At 36.9% G+C, this 21,424-nt stretch overlaps 1 long non-coding RNA gene across 1 annotated transcript in view; it reads left to right on the forward strand.

The window, feature by feature from the left end:
- Positions 1-5,361: 5,361 nt before the first annotated feature.
- Positions 5,362-21,424, forward strand: part of LOC109445061 (uncharacterized) — a 46,979-nt gene continuing 30,916 nt past the window's right edge. The window contains exons 1-5 of the long non-coding RNA XR_016019772.1: positions 5,362-5,584; positions 9,839-9,912; positions 12,729-12,758; positions 14,376-14,436; positions 18,785-18,898. This is a non-coding gene — a long non-coding RNA (uncharacterized LOC109445061). The remainder of the gene's footprint in view (positions 5,585-9,838; positions 9,913-12,728; positions 12,759-14,375; positions 14,437-18,784; positions 18,899-21,424) is intronic.

Genomic DNA, 21,424 nt, shown 5'->3' on the forward strand with positions numbered 1-21,424 from the left:
GGGATAAGATTTTACAGTGCCATTCAAGAATGTCAGTAGCCTCTCCTCATGCATTTCTCAATGTTTTATAAAAGGGAGTATACTCTGGGACTTCCTGTGAGAAATCATAGGGAGGTGGGTGTGCAGGACACAAATAATATATACAATTTGACATTATTATCTTCCTAAACTTTTGATTATTTTGTCTACATTATGCAAGGGAAATCCATAAATCTTACCTTCATTAGCCATAATCCATTACTAAATCCAAGTTTCTGTTAAGCAAACACAATTTTAGATTAAATTTATGCATTAAACTCAGAATTTCTGATGAGTACATCGTATTGATAACTTTGGTCAGATCCAAATGTCTATTGGGTCTAATATTGTTAGGATTCATATGCCTCAGAAATATGTCAATATAAATCAGCAAAATCTCACAGTTCATTGAGTATGGTCAGACTTCGCACTTTCCCCTGGGGTATGCTTCTTGGATTGGACTCTGGTTATAGGTCTGAAATCAATGAAAGCTATTGAAAGGTGTTGAGAAGAATAAGCTTTACTTTGCAAAGTAGCTGCGTTAGTGAGGTGGTTACAGGGTTCTCATTCAAGGAAACGATTATCTTCTCAGATAGTAGAGAAACAAGTGCTTCTGCTGGCAAGGGAGGTACAGGGAGATTTGACAGCTCCAAGTTCTCATGTTGTCTCAGTATACCCAGATGTGCTCATTCCATGTTTTAAGGTGCATTCATTCCCCATCAAATTCCAACTTTCGTACAAAAAATTTGGCAGGGCTATGAATCCAAGTTACATTTTAACACTGTAAAATACTCACTTAATTGTGGAATCTAAGTTCCAGCCATTTCTGCTCTATATCCACCTAAGTTATCATTCAAGACACACTTCTTAACAAAGGGAGAGTCAAGGACTCTTGCTGAGAGAACTATGTACTGAGATGGAAATTGAACTAAGTGAAAAAGAATGAAACGCAAGGAGCAATGTTGGGCAAAGAAATTGGTGAAAACTAAAGCAAATCAAACTAAATACTGAGTGTTAAAAAGAGTCTAATTTGGGGGATATTTCACAGCAAAGAAGAGCTAAAATATTAGCTGTGACAGATTTAATGATTATTCAACCCATATTCACTTACTCTTCACCTTTCACCTGCATGAGAGGAATATACTTCTCCACCTCACTAATGGTGGGCTTGGACTTGGAACTTGCTGTGGTCAATGGGATGCTAGCAGATGTGATAAGAAAAAAGGCTTGAAATATGCGTATCTGTTGCTCTTGTTCTTATTGTCCTGCTTTTTGCAATGAGAAGAGTTTTCACGGAAGATGAGATACACCTGGAGCAGATATGGATCCAATGCCTATTTTGGATCCAATGTTCAGTCCAGCCTCGCTCAGCCATACGCAGATGACCCAGACACATGAGTGAGAACTGATTTCTCATTGTTGAATGCTCCTGGATTTTGTAGTTGTTAGTTAAGCAGCAATACATAACTGATTCATTAGATACTAACTGGTAGATTAGAAGTAAAAGCAGGGAAAATTGGATTTAAAACATTCTAAGTTCCTTGAATTGTTTGAGAGAAGAGATATTGGTTAACATATTTGACATTATTATTTCTTTTTTTGAAAATGTAACATAGGGATATTGTACAAAATTCAAAATGTACAAAAGGTATTCAGTGAAAAGTATTTTCCTTCCCAAACATATTTCACATATGCCAGTTTTTCTCTTCAGAGACAGCCACTGCTACCAGTTTCTTAGGTATACTTCCAGAGATATTGTATACACAGTCATTCATTTGCATATACGTTTATGAAAAAATAGTAACATATTATAAACACACAACCATTGCTTGCTTTTTAAAAATTAAACTGAATAATTGTTCTGTGTCAGTCCATATAGGAATGCCTAATTAAAAAACAAACAAACACGTTTAACCTATTGTTTGAAATAAATAACTTATTTAATTAGCCCCCTCTGTATAACAATTACCTTTATAATTTGCTAATCAGGTAAGTGTGTTATATGAAGGGTAATCACTAAGAGTGTTATAATAGAATGTATAACTTCTAAACTAGTTAAGAAAAAATAGGAAGAAAGAAAAATCATCTGTCCATTAAAACGCAGGAAGAATGGAAAGAATCAAAGAAAATGCATGGTAGATGGAAAATTCAAATAATACGGTAGAAGCAAATCCAAATTTTCTGTGTATCAGCACCATAATGTGTATTGGTAAAACTTGCTAGTTAAAAGACAGAGAGTCACAATGAAATTTTTTGAAAGCCCAACTATACATTGCACAAAACATTCACTTAAAACACTCTGCATGATTGACTATATAGAGATAGAAAAAGAAATATCACAAAATAATTATCAAAAGTAATCTGGCATAAGTATTAGTACAAGAGAAAATAAACCCTAAAGAAACAAATATTAGTGTTAATTGGGTAGATATTTAAAGTTTCAATTCACCAGAAAGATAAAGCATTTCTGAGTCTATAGGCATATAACAACATTGTCTCAAAATGTGTAAAGTAAAAATGGACAGAATTACAAGAAGAAATTGACAAATCTTTATCATATCTGTATAATTTAACACCTTGTTCAAAAGTCAATAAATTCAAGCTAAGCAAAAAGTTGTAATGGTAAAGAAAATTTTAGTAACAAATTTAAAAACTCAATCTATTGGTAAAATATAAACTCTCAAAACTAACAGGAAATGTACATTTTATTCAATCACACGTGGATTATTTATAAAAATTAGTCACCTACTAGGCTCAGAGGAAATCTCTATAAAAAATAAGAAATTGACATGTAGATCACATTTTCAGACCAAAATGCAATTAATTTATAAAATAAATAAGGAAAGAAAGCTCCTATTTCTATGTTGGCAAAGTAGAAAATTAAATTCTAAACAATTATTGGTCAAAAAATAAACAATAATGTAAATTATGAATTTAGAACTGGATATCAGTGAATGCATTATATTAAAAATTTGTAGGGCACAGTTATAGAAGTTCTTAAACATTTTTAGCTTTTTATATATATCTAAGGGAAAACAAGAAAGATAGAAAAAATAATGAGGTAAGCATTGAACTTAGGAAGTTAGAGTAGGAACAACAGAATAAAAGCAAAGTAGAAAATAATAAGCAAAGCATAGATTAATGAAATAAAATATAAACAATAAAGAAGATCAATAAAACAACTAATTAAGACTGGCAACATTTATTAAGAACAAAAAGAAAAGGTACAAATAACCAACCATTAGGAATAAAAATGGGACATAACTAGAATAAATTAATGATATATATTCGTTGGTCTATATGAAGGTACAGTTAAAAAATAATTCTGTGTCATATACTAGATTCTTCTATGCTGTACATTTGATTCATACTTCTTTTGAAGCTATGAAGATCTGTCCAGTTCTCTTTAAATGGTACTACATCAGTACCCCTGACAAGCAATCACAGAGGCTTTTTGAACACACAAACATTAGTGCTGTTTTTTGGTATATCTTCAAACACAACTTTAATGTAGTGTAGCTGGGAGGGATTCTATACTGGCCTAGAGATAATTGTTAAAGGATTGGTTTGTGTGTGTGTGCAGATCAGACTTTTACTTTTGGGGTGTATATAATCTTTCATGACTCCATGTTTTCTAGTGTTGAAAGTCTAGTTCATCGACAGCCATTCTCCAAGAATTTTCTTTGCTCTCATTATCTACCTCCATTTTTCCAAAGGCTTATCTTAAAGAATTACATGGTTGGAAGTAAAACAATAAACTAAGTAGTTCATAACTCATCATTGGTTAATATAATAACTCTTCTAAGATTATTTGCATATAAATAAGAGCTAATGGTTTAAAATCAGATAGATTATATTTTAATGGATTTATAGACATCAAATATAGTAAAACAGGCAAAGTATTTTTAAATATATAGGGGTTTTTATGTACTCAGAAATATCATAAAAGTTGTTTTAATTTGAGGCTGGCCTTGCACAAGTGATGTCAGGAGAAGTTCTACAGTAGTGTTTCTAACTCATTCCAGTCTAGGTTTATGACTTACAAATACATAGAATTGTTCTTAGAAGAAATCATAGATAAAATGAGTATAAATTCATCTACATAACTGAAAAAGAAATAGGTTTAGTCCACATTAGAAGTCAAAACCAGCCTATTTTGGATAATATTTGGCTGGCTGTCATGTGAGGTGGCCTGCTGGGCCTCTAGTCCCGCTCCCCACATAAGTACGCAGGATATGGTGAGGCCAAAAAGGAACACCGATGGAGCCATAGGTAGGGGAATCATACCACTATAGTCTCACTGTTGGCACTATAGTCTCACTGGAGGCTGGAGCCACACGACCTGCAACCTGCTGTCTGCTTTTCTGCCTGCCAAGTGACCAACTCGCTAGCTGCAATCCGCCATGCTAACTGCAATCCACTCTTGCTAGCTCAGCCACCATCTTCTTGCTAGCCCCCATTTTCTGCTAGCATAGCCACAGCAATTATATTAGTGGCCAATGGCTCACTGGTTACAGCTGACGGCCAATTAGCCACAGCGGATGGCCATCCAATCACAGTTGATGGCCATTTACTACCTGAGCCAGCACCTTTCTACGTGAGGCCGAGAGTCTGGAAACTGCACTCCTGGCTCTGTCTCCACGCTGGCTAATGCAGAAAAAGAACAACCAGAACCAGTTAGGGCAAGTCCAGCTGCTAAGTGAGTCACCAGAAGCTACTATGCTAATCTTATTTTGAAATAGCTGATTGTTTTTCGTTCAGGTTTGCTCCAGGGTCAAATAGAGTTTCAGCATTCCAAGAGGAAAGATGGAACTACCTTTGAGTTGTAGAACATTTTGTCTTCATGTCACAGATATTGATGCATATATTCAACTAACTGCTATTTCCTGACAAGAATGTTTCAAGATGATCTTCTCTGTTTACATTTCACATGAAGAAAAGAATACTGTCCTTGAGGAAGGTATTTATTCATTAGGGCAGGTTCCATACCTAACCATTCTGCAAACTCTAAAATTAAAGAACAAGACTAAATATGAAGCAGTTTTTTTTACAGTAGAATAAATTATCAAAAAGTTCATTAGGAGGCCATGAGAAAACTGAAATTAGAACTTGCCTATCTACGCGATGGAATATTCCATTGCTTGAGGATCAGATCCTCCCATTTTAAAAAAAAATCTATAATACATTGCTACTACTTCTGTGTAAACTGAGGAATCTTATATGTTTAAAATGGAAGAATACAACTGCATATTTTTTTAATCATAGGTAACTTTTCTTTTGAGTACTTTGTATCACCCAACCATTGAAAATACACCATCTCATCTGATGCTCATACAACCATTATCATCATCTCCATGTTACAGATGAGGAACATGAGGCTTAAATAGGTGAGAGAGAGGGATTTCTAGTCAAAATGGTGAAGGAAGTAAACGCTGTGCTCGCCTCCTCTCAGGACCACATTAATTACAACTAAACCACAGAGCAACCATCACTGAGAATTGCCTGAAGTCTAGCTGAACTGAAGCCCTACAACTATGGTCATACAGAAGAAGCCACCTTGAGACAGGTAAAAGGGGTAGAGATGTGGAAAGAGCTGGTCTCACACCTGTGTGTGACCATTAGAAACTGGGAGGCATATCTCAGCTGCAGTGGTCCCCCACCCCTGAGGAGTGAGAGGTCCTAGCCCCTTCCCAGTCCAGAGTTTCAGTGCTGGGGAGAGACGTACCCATAACTTCTGGCTGTGAGAACCAGCAGAGATTGTGGCTGAGTGAGACAGAGGGCAGCTGTGTTCCCAGGTGGGCCCACGCACAGATTTACTCACTGATGGACTTAAAGGCCTAAGGCCGGACTTACTTGCTGACAGACTCACTCTCTCTGAGCTCCAACATTGGGGCAGCAGCTGGAAAGGTGCCAGGGACATACAGGGAGAAACTGAGTTATCTAAATTCAGGGTGAGGACTGGAGGGGCAGCTTTCTCCTGGACTGAGGGGCTGGCAGAAGCCATTGTTTCTTTGTTGAGCTCTCCCTTCCCTGTGTGCAGAATCAAGCAGACGCCATATCTTAATCTCCTTCAAACTAGTGATCACCATTCGTCTGCGCTAGTGATTCCCTGGGCCTATGCCCCATCCAACTTTTGGGCACACCCAAGCCACTTCCAGGGCTTTTCTGTATAAACAGGCTGCTTTGGCTCATACTGCAGACTTTGGTAAAATCTCTGTTTCACAAAACACAAACAAGCAGCATCTGGCTTCAGCATGTCCTGTACCTCTGACTGAGCAGCCCAAAGCCTGCAACAGCTGGCCTTGGTTCACTGCTTGACCTCTCAAGGCACCTCTAAGTATAGTGTGGGTGGCAGCCATCTGCGGATTGCTTTGTGGCTCATGCCAGGTGACCCCAGGCAGGGCACAGACTGCAGCTGAACTTGGCCTGCAGTGGGTCCCCTCCCAAGAGGCGTCGTGGCTGACTGACCCAGTAGCCAGCTTTGGACTGGGCTGGAGCATCACCTGGCTACCTCTAAGGATGACACATCCAAAGAGCAGAGGGAGCAGGCACCAGAGCCCTGTTAACATGAACCCTGCTCTGTTGGGTCAGCCCCTACACAACAACTCCACCAGTCCACACAGCCAGTTTACACAACCAATCAGCCTGAGGGTCAGTCTCTCCCACTGACCTGCAAACAGCAATCAAGTCTCAACTATAACAGGAGTGCACACACAACACAGACAAGGGACACACCTACAGCATGTGGCTCTGGTGACCAGGGAGATTGCACCACTGGGTCCCACAGGGCACCTACTACATAAGGCCACTCTACTAAGACAGGGAGGCATGGCAGCCCTACATAGAAACAAACACAGGGAGGCACCAAAATGGGGAGACAAAGAAACATGCCCCCAAAAAAGAACGAAGTAAAACTCCAGAAAAAGAACTAAACAAAATGGAGATAAGCAATCTACCAGATGCAGGGTTCCAAACACTGGTTATAAAGATGCTCAATGATTTCAGAGAGAACTTCAACAAAGAGATAGGAAATGTGAAAAAGGAGATAGAAAATACAAAAAAGAACCCATCAGAAATAAAGACTACAATAACTTAAATAAATAATACATTACAAGGAATCAACAGTAGATTAGATGAAACAGAGGATCTTGAATTAGTAATTGAGAAGGTAAGGTAGCAGAAAACACCCAATCAGAAGAGAAAAAAAAAAAAAATCCAAAAAATGAGGAGAGTATCAGGGGCCTCTTGGACAACATTAAGCATACCAGCAGCATTTTCATCATAGCGGTAGCAGAAGGAGAAGAGAGAACAGGAAATTTTAAAAAATCTACTTGAAGAAATAATGACTGAAAACGTCCGTAACCTGACAAAGGAGATAGACATACAAGCCCAGAAAGTGCAGAGAGTCCCAAACAAGATGAACCCAAAGAGGCCCACACCAAGACACATCAAAATTAAAATATTAAAGGTTAAAGACAAAGAGCATAGGGAATATAGTCAATGATATGGTAAATAACTGTGTATATTGTCAGGTGGGTTCTACACTAGTCAGGGGGATCACTTCTTAAATTATATAAATGTCTGACCACTATGCTGTGCACCTGAAATTAATATAAAATAATATTGAATGTCAACTGTAATTGAAAAATTAAAAAGGTGAAGGGGAATAAGAAGTTCAGATTTTCGGGTATAAAACAAATAAGTTATGGGGATGTAATGTACAGTATGGGGAATATAGTCAATAATATTGTGTTATCATAGTAAGGAGTTAGATGGTTGCTGGACTTATGGTGATCACTTCTACAGGTATATAAATGTTGAGTAGCTATTGTGTATACCTGCCACTAACTAATATATTATGTTAGTTATATTTTAATTAAAAAAAAAAATCTTGAAAAAAAAAAAAAGAAGTGAGAGAGCAGGACTTCCAGAATGATGAGAACAAACTCTCCAGCAAAAAAATTAACTGGTGAAAATTATAAAAAACATTCATTTATACCTCAGGAAATTGTTCTAAGGGCATATAGCAAATGGGGAAGCATTCATTCAAGACAATCTACTATATCTCAGTAAGAACAATGTGAGCCTGTAGCGTTTGAACCATGATTTACCCGATTATTAACTTGGTGTTGTGTAAACTCAATCCCGGTGTGTGCATCTAAGAGAGGTTGCCCTATCTGTCCAGCTCCCTGTCTGGGGCTACAATATCTTTCTGTGAGGAGTAGGCTGCTGGTAGTTCTTATTTCCCCCCAGATCCATGGTATAGACGTAGGTAGGCCTGGGTGTGAGGACTCCCTCACCCACCCAGCTACCATTGGTAAGACAGAAACTCTGCCACAGGCACAACAGACCTAGAATATTGAGGCCCTAATTGTAAGCCTCCCCTCCTCTTCTCCCAGCTCACTCATGGGGTTGAAATTCCATGTTGAGAAGGTCAAGCCAAGAGGACTAGGGGAGGCCACTTCTTGCCCCCATGACCACTTGTAGAATGGGAATCTCACTCCTGGAAAAGCAGACTCCCAACCCCTAGTTCTGGTGCAGTGGCACAGTGGTTCTGCCCAGAGCAAAGTCTGGCCATAGGAGGAAGCGCTCTGTAGCTCTACCTGAGTGGACTGATCTTATATGGAACAGAGAGTGGAGAACTCTATACTTAGGGGTGTTGTTATGAACAGTGGCGATCTCAGTACAGATCACGCAATTAAGAGGAAGCTGGTAGCTCTGATACAAGCAAAACGGCAGAGTAGTCAGAAGTTTAGTAGATAGACCCAGGGAAAGAGGCAGCCAGGACAAGCCCTCCTGGGATCCCACTCAACCTTGGGGTTCAGAAAGGTTGTGCATATAATCTAGGTTGCTTATACTCAGGAATAATCAATCTCAGTTGCTTGGGACTGACGACTCCTTTCTTCCTTTCATTGGTTATTCCTTTCTTTTTTCCATTTTCTCTACTTTTGAATGGAAATGTCAATAACTGTTATCCTATATCTACTCCACCATCGTTCTTTGGGAACAGATAATTTGTTTGCTAGATTCAAAGGTATAGAGATAGGGATGAATTTTGCCCCCAAATGGACGATATCCAGTATCTTAATCACACCTTATTTAAAGGATGAGATTTGTGACTATTGAGAAAGTGATATTTAGATGACGTTTTGGACTTTGAGGTGATGCTTAATGGGTTGTAACTTTCGAGAATGATGGAATGGGGCGAATGTGTTTTGCATATGGAATGTACATAAATCTTTGGGAGACAGATTGGGCAGATTGTGGCAACTTGCATAATGGCCCCCACAAAGATGTCCACATCCTAATTCCTGGAACCTGTTAGTGTTATCTTATATGGCAAAAACAAAAACAAAAACAAAACAACAAAAAACACAAACCTTTGAAGATGTGATTAAACTGAAGATCTGATGGGGAGCTTATCCTGGGTTATCCCAGTGTCATCATAACAGTACTCTTAAGAAGGGAGCAGGAAGCTCTGACAGATGGCTTGGCAAAGGGGACTACAAACTGTACTAAGTGACTCGTAGAAATTTTGTGGGGAGAAAGAGGCAAGAGAGTGCTAATGGCTTTATTTTCTATGAGAAAATTCTTGAACTAAAGAGTGAGCTACTTGAAGGTTTTTTTTACATTAACGTCATCTGACCCCACGAATACACAGACTATGGAGGGGGACCCTTTCTTATGGAAGGTTGCTATGCAACTGTGTCTAGTATTCCTTTTCAATGTTGCTCTTTTATGTAAGGGATTTTTGCATATATGTGAACAATCGTGTACCAAATATGTTCCTTGTTTTACTTAATTATTTCTTTACTTACAGATGAGGATACAATTTTCAAGAATAGGAACAAACTTGTACAAACTTCAAGTGGAAGAGTCATGGTTTAAAATCAGGTCTGTCTGTCCACAGAGCCTTTGTTTCTTGTGAGAAGCCTACATAGCTTCTCACCGCATCACAAAATAGATAATTTAATATTGTATTTTTTTCCTACTGCAAAGAAGAATATGACTTTGTGGTTACTAAATGGGCTTTATCTAGTTATATATCTATCTCTCTGTTCCTCTTCATGTGAATATGATCATATGCAACATATTCCGAGCTATTTTGACACCTGTAATGATTCCCCAGTCTTTTCTTATGAGCAAACATTTATATTTGAAAGCTATCTAACTCAAATTTGGGCAACATCTAAGGGAGAAACTTATTTCTTTAGGATCCAAGCAGGTAGTGTAAATATACACGGTCTGACAATTAAGTTCGTGAACTTGTTGCAACAATGTTGCTAACCTTTTTTGATATCAGAGGTATTATTCATTATGAATTTGTACCAACTGGACAGTTAACCAAGTTTACTATTTGGAAGTGCTGAAAAGGCTGCGTGAAAAAGTTAGATGACCTGAACTTTTCACCAACAATTCATGGCTCTTGCATCATGACAATGCACTAGCTCACACGGCACTGTCTGTGAGGGAGTTTTTAGCCAGTAACCCAATAACTGTATTGGAACACCCTCCCTACTCACCTCATCTGGCCCCGAATGACTTCTTTCTTTACCCAAAGATAAAGGAAATATTGAAAGGAAGACACTTTGATGACATTCAGGACATCAAGGGTAATACGATGACAGCTCTGATGGCCATTCCAGAAAAAGAATTCCAAAATTGCTTTGAAGGGTGGACTAGGCGCTGGTGTCAGTGGAAAGCTTTCCAAGGGGAGTACCTCGAAGGTGACCATAGTGATATTCAGCAATGAGGTATATAGCACTTTGTCTAGGATGAGTTTGTGAACTTAACTGTCCAACCTCATATGCAGCAAGTCAGGTGTGGGACAAAGGAAATAATCCTGGGCAGAGAGAACCAGTATCCATTCTTCCTTTCATCCTTAACAATAAAACCTCAAATTTTCATCTGGGTTCATAACTCCTTGGACTAATGTCTTCATTTCAAAGCCTTCCTTGTAGCTAGGAATGGCTGTATGTGAGAGTTCTGGACGGTGGTATGCAACAGCTGGCTGGGTTTGGGAGAGTCAATTGTGCATGCCTCTCCTCGTCTCTGTTCAGTGTTGTCAAGTTGGTTGCTTGAAATCAGCCACGGCTAGAGTAGTTACATATGAAAATCGAAGGGCTGTTTACGAAACATTTACCAACATACTACTGGTTTGGGACAATGAGCAATAAACTGCATAACTCTCCTTTAAAAAACACCTTGCAGAAGGCCTCTTTTTTCTTGCATTTTCCTCCATCCTGCTGCTTGCCATGGGGACATGAGGGGTGTTGCTAAGCAGCTTTCTTACACCATGAACGTGAGAGGAGATGGGGTCCTTGATGACGTAATAGAAGAACCACCTTATTTGTTGGCTGCCAGATGATGCTGATGGGCACCATACTTTGAGAACCACTATTACATTGAATTTTTTGTTACATGCAGCTGAGTAAAATCACAACTGATGTTGTTAGAAGATTCTGGTGAACTAGCGAAAACATATCTCATCTGAAGTCATATTCATATTTGAGCTTTTAAGACACGGAGCTGACCAGGAATACACATCAACTGGCCTCACATTAGGCAGTGTAACAGAGTGGAAAGAATTGCAAACTTGGTGCACATAAAGCACTCTATTGTCAGCAATAAAACCTCCTACCTCAGAGAAGAAATAAAGGAGATAACAATACATGTGTCAATAAATTAATAAAGGATAAAGATAGGTTTCAGGAAAATTTTAAACAGTCACTACTGTGGAGATTGGAGCAGACCCAGTCAGTACACCACCATAATAACTTGCTTGGATCTTTTTACATTCCCCTGCAAACTGGCTCCTGGTATGTTTTCCCTCTTAAATTTTCAGCACTGTTTCTCTTTGTTGGAGGGTTTGTCTCAGGCTGCGAGACCTCGCTTTGCTCCATTTTGATTAAAATACTTGGGAGTTTATATCTCCCCAGGAGCAGTTTTTAACAATGATTGACAGGTGCAGGGGTGTATACACACACACACACACACACACACACACACACACACACACACACACACACACCACCTACCTTACTTTGATCAGGATGATCTGATTAGGAAGCATGACCTACACCATCTTTAGACATCCTTTGTGGGACCAGGCCAGAGCGACTCTCCATAAACCTGCTTGATAACACACCCCTACTTGTTCTCCTTACTTTACTAGTCCTATTTCCCTACTCCTCTACCAGTTTTTCCTGGGAAAACTTCCTATTAATTATATTCACATGAATCCTCATTTCAGAGTCTGTTTTGCAGAACTCAACTTAAGACACAGATAATAAGAATTTTAATCTTCTTCCCAGAAAACACTGGAAGACTAAAAGGAAGATCAGTCATCTTATTCTATCTTCTTGAATTCGGGTTTTCTCCACTGACATGTCTCAGATACCTAGATGTGCTTGGGAAGAAAATCAGCTCATTTTGTACATCCATAGTCATTTAGGAAGTTGGAAATATATGTCTGGACTTCAGGAGAGAGGTCAGACCCAGAGATATATTAAATTAAAACAGCTGGGTTGTCAACTCATAATGTATGAGTTAGGCTGATTTACTTTTCTATGAACTACTTGTCCGTCCTCTCCTAATTTTAAAATTCAGTACAGCTGTAAGTTTCATTAAATGTTTATGATCCTATTATAGGATATATTTTTAGCCTTAATAAAAGGAAGTTGATAAAGCTTCATTATCTGTCGTTTCAGAGGAAGACTAAAGAAGCTAACATCTACTAAGTGAGTCTATAATATGTCATTGTAAATCTCCTATTTCCCAAGCCTTTGTCTCTCTCTGACATCAAAGATAAATGACTATTACTAGAATTAATATCTCTTAAATATATCATGATTCTTCAACATTATTAACCAAAAGCTGTTATGAAAACTTCACTAAAATAGAATTTGATATTCTTTCTATGAACTGTAAGGATGACTGTGGTTTTTTAGTACAGTACCTGTAGTGGAGATGTCTTCCATATTAAGTCAGTAGGACTTTTTCAGAGGAATAATTTTTTTAATATTTATGTGAGAAAGGAAATTACAAAATATAGTTGCAAAATTGTTCTGTTTTCTCTGTGTGTGTTACTATTATTAATTTTTCATCTTTTGAAAACCATGGACATTTAAATCACTTAGCTAGATTAGGTTAGGATAACTTTCAGTCTCTGAGTCTTGCTTTAAAGTGGCACAGGCTTGGTAGCAAAACAATACAATTTAATTGACCTAGGGAGAGCTTTTAAGAAACATCCTCAAAATATTTGAAGTACTCCTACGCACTCCTACCAGGTGCAAAAGATAATTTTAGGGTAAGTTCCTTTGTACTGTTATGAGTTACAAACAGAATTTCTCTAGAAGTGTGTGTCCATGTAAAAGATCCTGTAACAGTTGCTATGGAACCAGTTGCTAACACTAACATTATTAAGACTCATTTTGGATTGCAAGGAAATGCATCTGTAAGTCACTGAAAACTGCTTCCATAGTTTGGGGCTGAGGGAGAAAAACAAATTGAGAGTAGCAAAAAAATGGAAGAAAGCATTTGAGGGTTAGTTACATGCGAAAATTCTATATCTTTTTCTGTAAAACAGGATTTCTGGTTTAATGGTGCTGACTATTTAATAGTGTCAAAGAAGCAAGTATTGTATAGTATTGTTTCCTACATCAGCATCAATGAAAATATCTTTTGACATCTAGAATCATGAGATTTTTATTTTAAAAATTATATGATGAGTTGGATACATAGGCAGAGGCTTACAATCCTGGTTCATATTAAGTTTTAGAAATTTGCTGTGTTTTTTTTTCAGATTACAGACCAGTGAGCAAAACTGGAAAATAATTAAAGAATGTTTACCTACCCCATGTCCCTTAGGAATTTAGGGGTTTTTATGTTTTCTCTACTCTTTCCCACTATGGAAAGTTTGTCACTGATAGCAAAGACAAATACATTAATTCACACTAAGATGGGAGGTGGAAAAGCTTACACCCAACTATAATACCGTGCAAACTGTCAATGAACATTTCCCCTGACTTTACTCTTTATATTTTTCCTCTTGTTCTAATTTTCCTACTTGCATTTTCTTTTTTAATTTGTTTTGGAAGCTGCCTCAAATTTATTTTGACATGAAATTGAGGTATGAATACTTCATACAATTAAAATGAATGATAAATGAAGACTGGACAACCATTAGCATCGTATTAGTTTTATAGATAAGGAAGATTTCAGAACAGAGAGGTATGTGACTTGCTTCAATTTATTAGCAGTTTTTTGTTTGTTTGTTTTTTGTTTGTTTGGTTTTTTGCTGCATATTAGGCTGAGAAATCAAGCACTTCTGATTCTTAACCCAATGTTTCCTTCAGAGGGATGCCCAGCTTTTCAGAGGATGTCTGTGAAGCCAGGTTGCTTGTAAGGACCATAACAGTAAGTATCTTAATTTATTATTTAAAAAATTTTTTTATTAAAAAAAACTATTTTTATTCTGAAACATATTACTTTCCAAGTTAGAAGCCATAAGACTTAAAAGTAGGTGGTGTACTTTGATTTAGCGATCAATCTCTTCCTTAATGAGGATAAGCTCCTCGTGCAACAGGAGAATAAAGGTGAATCCCACCATATTATAAGGAGGAGACACTTATTAGAGTTGTTGGCTCCCATCAGAAAAACAAACAAACAAACAAACAAAAACCTCAGGGGAAAAACGCTGAAAACAAATGAACTGCTTTATGTTGACATCATTACTTTTCCATTATATCATTGTCAAATTATCCTTCAAGCCCCTGTTTACAAACTTTTATTCCCATAAATGAAGCATATAATATGCAATGAAATTGAGTTTCCACATTACCTTTGAGTTTTATTTTTAATATGAAGATCAGATGCATAAAATGATATGAATTCAGTAATAATTAGAACTATATCTACTTATAGTTAGATAATTTTGAAACGTCAGAGTTTTTCCACAATTTTTAATTTTCTCAGACTTCTTGGATTTCCAGCTTGACCTAATCATGCAGATTTTTATCATTAAATTGTAGATTTTGAAAATGTTTCTTTATAATGCTTTGTTTCCTTTTTAAGTAAATGTTTATATTTAGAACCAGAATATTTTTTATAAAGTTTGTCAGTATATAACACTTATGTCAAAATAACGAATTAAACAACCATAGGTAACTAGCGTATAGTTTTATCAAATGTTACTAAAACGAGAGAAGAAATCTGTTATATTTCCAAGGAGGGAAAAGAAAAACATAGAGAAATAGGTGGCTGAATGATTTTCCATTGAATAGCTATTTCCCTGTTGAGATTGCTTTCACAACCATTGTTCTATTTTTATTCTTCTTTTGCCTATGTTTGACATTTTTAGAAAGTTTTCATCAGAAATTCTATAGAATTTTTGTGTACACTTCTTTCACATTTATTTTTCAGAATATGTGTTGCCTAATTAAAGTAGAAGTTTTTAATGTCACAATATTTGGTCTTTTATCCATTCTGGATCTTCTTCTATGGATATAACTGAAACAACTATACTTTTAGAAACTCAACATACAAAATGATCAAAGGGAATATTTTAAATTTATTACCTATTACATTTGGGGGATGTTGGAGATTGATAGTTAATATAAATAAATTTAAAGCTAAATATCATTTTAACTATTAATCATTTGCTAAAAGCCTTGCTTTGGAAAAAACAATTTAGGGAACTAGATGTTTAATTATAGGCAAGTCGTTTAACATTTCCAAGCATCATTTTTTTCCAAAGGTAATATGAAATGTTAAATTAGATAAATTCCAAAATCTTTTTCAACTTTAACCTTATAAATAAACTTTCTTTCGACATTCTCACTTTTAAAAATTGTCTAAGATAAGTAAAGTAATATAGGACTGTGATCCTCTCTGTATATGTCCAAATCTAATACACTTTGGAGAGAGGTACATTAGATTAATCTGGCCAGGCTATCTGCTTTTGTTTTTCCATTTTTTTGTTTGTTTATTTGTTTTTCCTGTGCATTGTATGGGGGCCAGAGTAGTTGAGAAAAATGATTAATAAAATGAAACTGAAGTTGTAACGTAAGGAAGTGAAGATGACCTGAGAGGCTAGGAAAGAGGGAATTCACTATTGCAATACACTATGAAAGAATATGATTATCCTTGGTTCAAAAGACACAGAAATGTTATTAACAAAGATAGAGAAGAGCTATATGCTAAAAAGATATGTTCCTTCATGAAAATCTATAGAATTATGGAGAATATTTGTGTGAAGCTAAAAGAAAGATAGAAACAAAATTAGGCCGTATTTTTAGTGGTTACCAGGCTGAACTTAGAAGTTGGACTGCCTGAGCTCTTAATCTGAATATGTCACTTATAGCTGGGGGACTACGGACAATTGATTTCATTTCTCTGTGCTTCAAATTCCTCACCTGTAGAATGTGGATAATGATAATATCTACCTCACAGGATTGCTGTGAGGATTAAATGAGATTAAACATATATTTCCTGGCATAAAGAAAGTGTTCAATACGTATTAACTATTGTTATCACTGTAGAAGTGTACCAGAGAGCACCTTACCAATGAAAATGAATGGATTAAGTTCACCTTGTGCAAATGACAAAGTTAGACTTCAATGAAGTACACATTCAATTCAAAATCTAATTTCTTAAAAGCAGAGCATTTGATAAATTCTTCTCTTGTCTCACTGGTAGTTTCATTCAGTAAAAGGCAAAGAAAGCTATTAGGGAAATTGGTACTAGCAACTTGTGCATTTGCATATTGGAGACATAAAAACAAAACAAAACAAAGAAAACCACAAAGTATTGAAAAGAACCAGTGTAACTTCCCAGGAAATTACTGACAGAATCAGATTTGAAATCGACAAAACAGAGGAAGGAAGGCCACACACTTAAATATTATGGTGATACTGACTGTCAGGATAATATCAGAGGTGCTATAGTCTAAAATGGACTGTGATATATGAAAAACGTTAATGCTAACAAAAATTTTGAAATATGTAAGAGAGTTTCCAGGTAAGCAGAATTAGTACAGAAGACATATAGTCTTTGAAAACAGGCTATGAGTAAGCAATTCTCGAGGCTTGCAGGTGCAGGAGGTGATCAAGCCCAGTTGCAATTTTGTAGAAAAGGAATCAAAACTCAGAATCCCTCCACTTTTTACTCAAAGTTGTTGAAATTTGTTGGAATGAGCTGAGGTAGACTTGACTTAGGTTTTGTAGCTTTTAAGGCAATTGCTCCCTAAGATAAAGTCAGCATAGGGTAAGAAGAAATGGGGCAGCTGGGCTGACCCCTATACCAAGGCAGATGGGTGAATTAGAATGATGATTCTGAATCCATGAAGCAATGGAATCCATAAGGAACCCTGATCACATGCTGTCCCTTTTAACCTGGAGCAGGCTACATAAGGCAACTGGCAACCCAGACTGAGGGTAACAATGAGAAAAGGGTTTTGACAGTCAAGGTTTTGGAAAATCCAATGGGCAGAAATAGTATTTATCATGGGTGGCCCAGATGAGGTTTCAGCAGGCAGGGAGAAGACGCTCTTGCACTAGCCACATGGAAGCAAATGCAAGTGTGACTTCTCCTGGCGAGATTTTACACAAAACACCAGGCCTCAGTGATCCTTTCAGTACTATGGCTCCATGTTCTAGTGCAGTTGCCATCAAGATGTAACTATGATTCCTGCAGCCTCGCGTGGGCAGGTAGAAACTCTGGCTTGAGTGTTGAGAAGATAAAATCAAGCTGCCTCTTTGAATATGAATAAGCATGGGCAGATTCTATGAGGAGAGGAAAAGAGAGGGTCAGTTTCCTATTAATCAGGTACATGTAACCAAGAGCAGTCCTTCTCAAACTGTGTCGAAGGACCCTTTCCACCCACCTCCATGTGGACAGATCCCTTTGTAAAATAGTAAGAATGACTACTTGAAAATGAACATTTAAAAAGAGATATAATGGAAAGTGCTATTTCTTATTTCTAGATCCAACAAACAAAATTAGAATTCAATAAGTAGAATCAGAACACATATAACTTTGGGAAATATAATTACAAATTATATAGGTTGTTCATTGTACGTGTGTGTAGATTTGTTCAGGTGATTAATATATTTACACATTTAACTACAGTACCGAACAATAGCTTAGCCAATACTTCCCACTCTTGGCACATATGGAACAGACTGGATATCACAATATACATAGAGTGCTGAGGAGTAAATTGATGAGGCTACTTAGGCCACTATGCGTTCCTCCTTGCCATCCCAGGACTGAGACACATATGTATGCCTGGGGGGAAAATGAGGCTAAGCTCAAGTGGTTACAAAAAGAATGTACTGAAAGAAAGCTTCACTTGTTCTCTTTATGTCTGTGTGCCCACGTTATGGGAAGGAGCACTTCACTGCAATCCTTACTCACAAATAGTCTCCCTCTCTGTTATAAACTAATTGCAGATAACATTGGAAGCCTTGCAACAAATCGTGTTTTACGTAATATAATATAAGTGGCTGGGAAGTTGGATTAATGTACAGACATGGAAAACTCTTTCATGAAGAATCTGTACTATGATAACACTGCATACAGCCCAACCAGGGGCCTGATTTTTAACGTTGAAATTCTTTTATTGTTTTAAAATACACTATTCTTTATATATTACCCTTCACGTTAAAAGAGTGAACACTAAATTTTATTTATGCAAGATTTTTATTTTACATTTAATTTAATGAGCAGTATCAAATTTTATGGTCACTGTTTTTCAATTTTTAAGACTCAAAGGACATCGGTAATGTGCTGACTTGACATAAAGAGCATATAGCAGCAAATGGTGTGATCAGGTGTGGAACTCTGGACTGCTATAATCCCAAAGCAAAGGTCTTGTCAGGTAATAAGAAATCAAGATCTTCCTTTATTTTCTTCTATGACTCAGTGTAGATGGTGCCTATCCACATGACAAAAGAAGTCAAGGCTTTAAAATGCTGGGAATGGGGAATCATAAAGCAAGTTTATAGATGCCATCTGTGAAGCAGAGCGATGGGAATGAAATTATCAAATACACAGCCTAGTGAGAAGCACTAGAGTGAAATGCCTCTGAGTGTGCACTCTATGGCCAGAATGTCTGGATCTGCGTTCTGGCCTCCCCAGTTATTATCTGTTATTTATTAAATGGTGAAGTTATCTGTAACAATGGCATCTTTTACACCAAGGCATTATTCTGAGAATTAAATAAATGAATATACTTAGAACAGAGCCTGGGTAATCGTGTTTGATAAGTGTTAAGTTTGTTGACACCCCAAACCAATGGCGGTCTAAATAAAATGTGCAGACAATATTTCTTACATCACGTTAACTATTAATATACTACTTGAGGAAATGTGATTGGCCAGAGACTATTCTGTGATTGACTATCTGATGTTATAGGTAACAGAGAAGGTAATTGGCACAATAGTGTGGGGTCTTCAACAAGGTCTCAAACAGAGTTAGCCTGTAAGGAATAGTACTGGCTAATCTTTATTGAGCACTGGGTTGTGTGCCATGAGGAGAACTCTTCATTACCTCCAGGAGTGTGAGCAGTGAACTTGAGTTTTCATTGGCAAATCATGGAGACTCAGTTTGTTTTGGGCATAATACCCATCCTGTAGGGTTACTGTGACCATTAAATAGAAAAATTCAGGCGACATGCCTACAAGAGAAGACTTGAAACACACATATGCCTATGCTATGCAGATTTTTACTCAGTTCTAAGGTTGTGTTCTTTCTTTCCTGCTACTCTCCTGGCTGAAAACTGTGTCCTTTCAAAGCATATGGGTAAGTATCATATTGTGTGTGAAAATCAAAGAGGCACTTGTCTAAAAATATGTAACCTGGATTCTATTCCTGGCCCAGCTACAGACTCCTGTTAACTTATTAATATGTGTGTGCCTCAATTTCTTATATACACACATATACAGGGAAAATTAACTCCTGCTCCCCCGCTTACAGGAATTTTAGAGCATTCATAAACCCTGAGTTCTCTTGAAGGAAGCAATATGCATATACAAGGTTTATATTGTTAGGTCACATATGCTTCAGGTAAAAAAGTGTTTTGGTGACAGAAAAGAGGTTCCAGCTACATGCTTATGAACAGCAAACCGTGTTCATTTAATTGGAATTTAGGTTTTTGATAACATTTTTGAGTGTTCATATAAAAACTCTCTGCTATTTAACTTCTACAAAAGTAAAAATGGTTGCATAGTGACAAAAGAAACTGGCAAATACCCACTTCACCTTGGTGACCTCATGTTAGGGCAGACATGATTTCGAATAACAAACTCTAAGGGCACACATTCAGTTGATTGTTGCATTCAATTTTTCAATTGCAGTAAATAACTCTCAGTTTTGGAATTAGAAACATGGAGTATATAGTTTTAAAATTATTTCTCCACTGGATAGTTTTGCTTTCTTTTTATGATCTTAGATTTCTCTACAAATATTTTATAATAAAGACATGATAGTCACCTGTGGAGATTTAAATAGAACATGTATTATATATACATGCATGCTAAGACTTCACCCCCAGAAATTTTGATTCAGTTTGGCCTTCCCTGGGATCTATAAATTTAAAATGATCTACCACTGAGGCTGAAATGTGTCCTTAGTGAAGCTGGAATGGGGACTTTTACAGACGTTTTTATTCTGAGGGGAGGTTAGCTTTGCTCCAGCATTGGCAGCCACATTTGTAGAGAAATCCTATTAACTTCCCAGAAATTTTGTTTTCCAATCTTATGTGTTTTTGATTAGAGTGAAAAATACGGATGTGTGAAGAATGAATAGAACATCTCGATTTATGAGGGCGCAGCCCCGAGTTCATCTGAATGCCAACGAGAGCTGCTTTCATGTTCTCTTGTCTTCCATTTTATTCTTCACAAAATTTTCCCAAATGAGTGAATCATTGCTACTGCTGAAGCACCAGCATTTACGGTTCTCTGTTTGACAGCATTCCATGATAGCTCAGTGTAATGTAGCAAAAATATGTTTATTATAGGTAGTGTTTCCTTGGACTTTGACATTTTCCAATTTGCTTTGATTATACTGCTCCTTCAAATTAGTGTAATATCCACTTCAGAGGGCTGTTGTTTTGTAAAATATAGACATGAATGAGCAAAACACTTTATAATCTGGAAAGTGACATATAGATGTTGAATCTAATTAAAAATCACCTTTTTAAATATAATGAGCCATAGGATGCAGCACCTTGAGGATGTGTGATTATGTGTATTTAGTTAAACCCCACCTTTTACCAAAAGTTAAGGCAGTTTTTTGGAAAACAGAGTTCACCTTCTTTAGAGGAAATTGTTCAAAGTAACTAAAAAAAAGAGGGGGCTTTAAAAATAATGATCAAAGTACTATATGGTGATTGTAACAAAGACAA

Source organism: Rhinolophus sinicus, chromosome 17 (genome assembly GCF_057876585.1).
Source record: "Rhinolophus sinicus isolate RSI-liver-muscle chromosome 17, RSI-T2T, whole genome shotgun sequence".
Taxonomy (NCBI): Eukaryota; Metazoa; Chordata; class Mammalia; order Chiroptera; family Rhinolophidae; genus Rhinolophus; species Rhinolophus sinicus.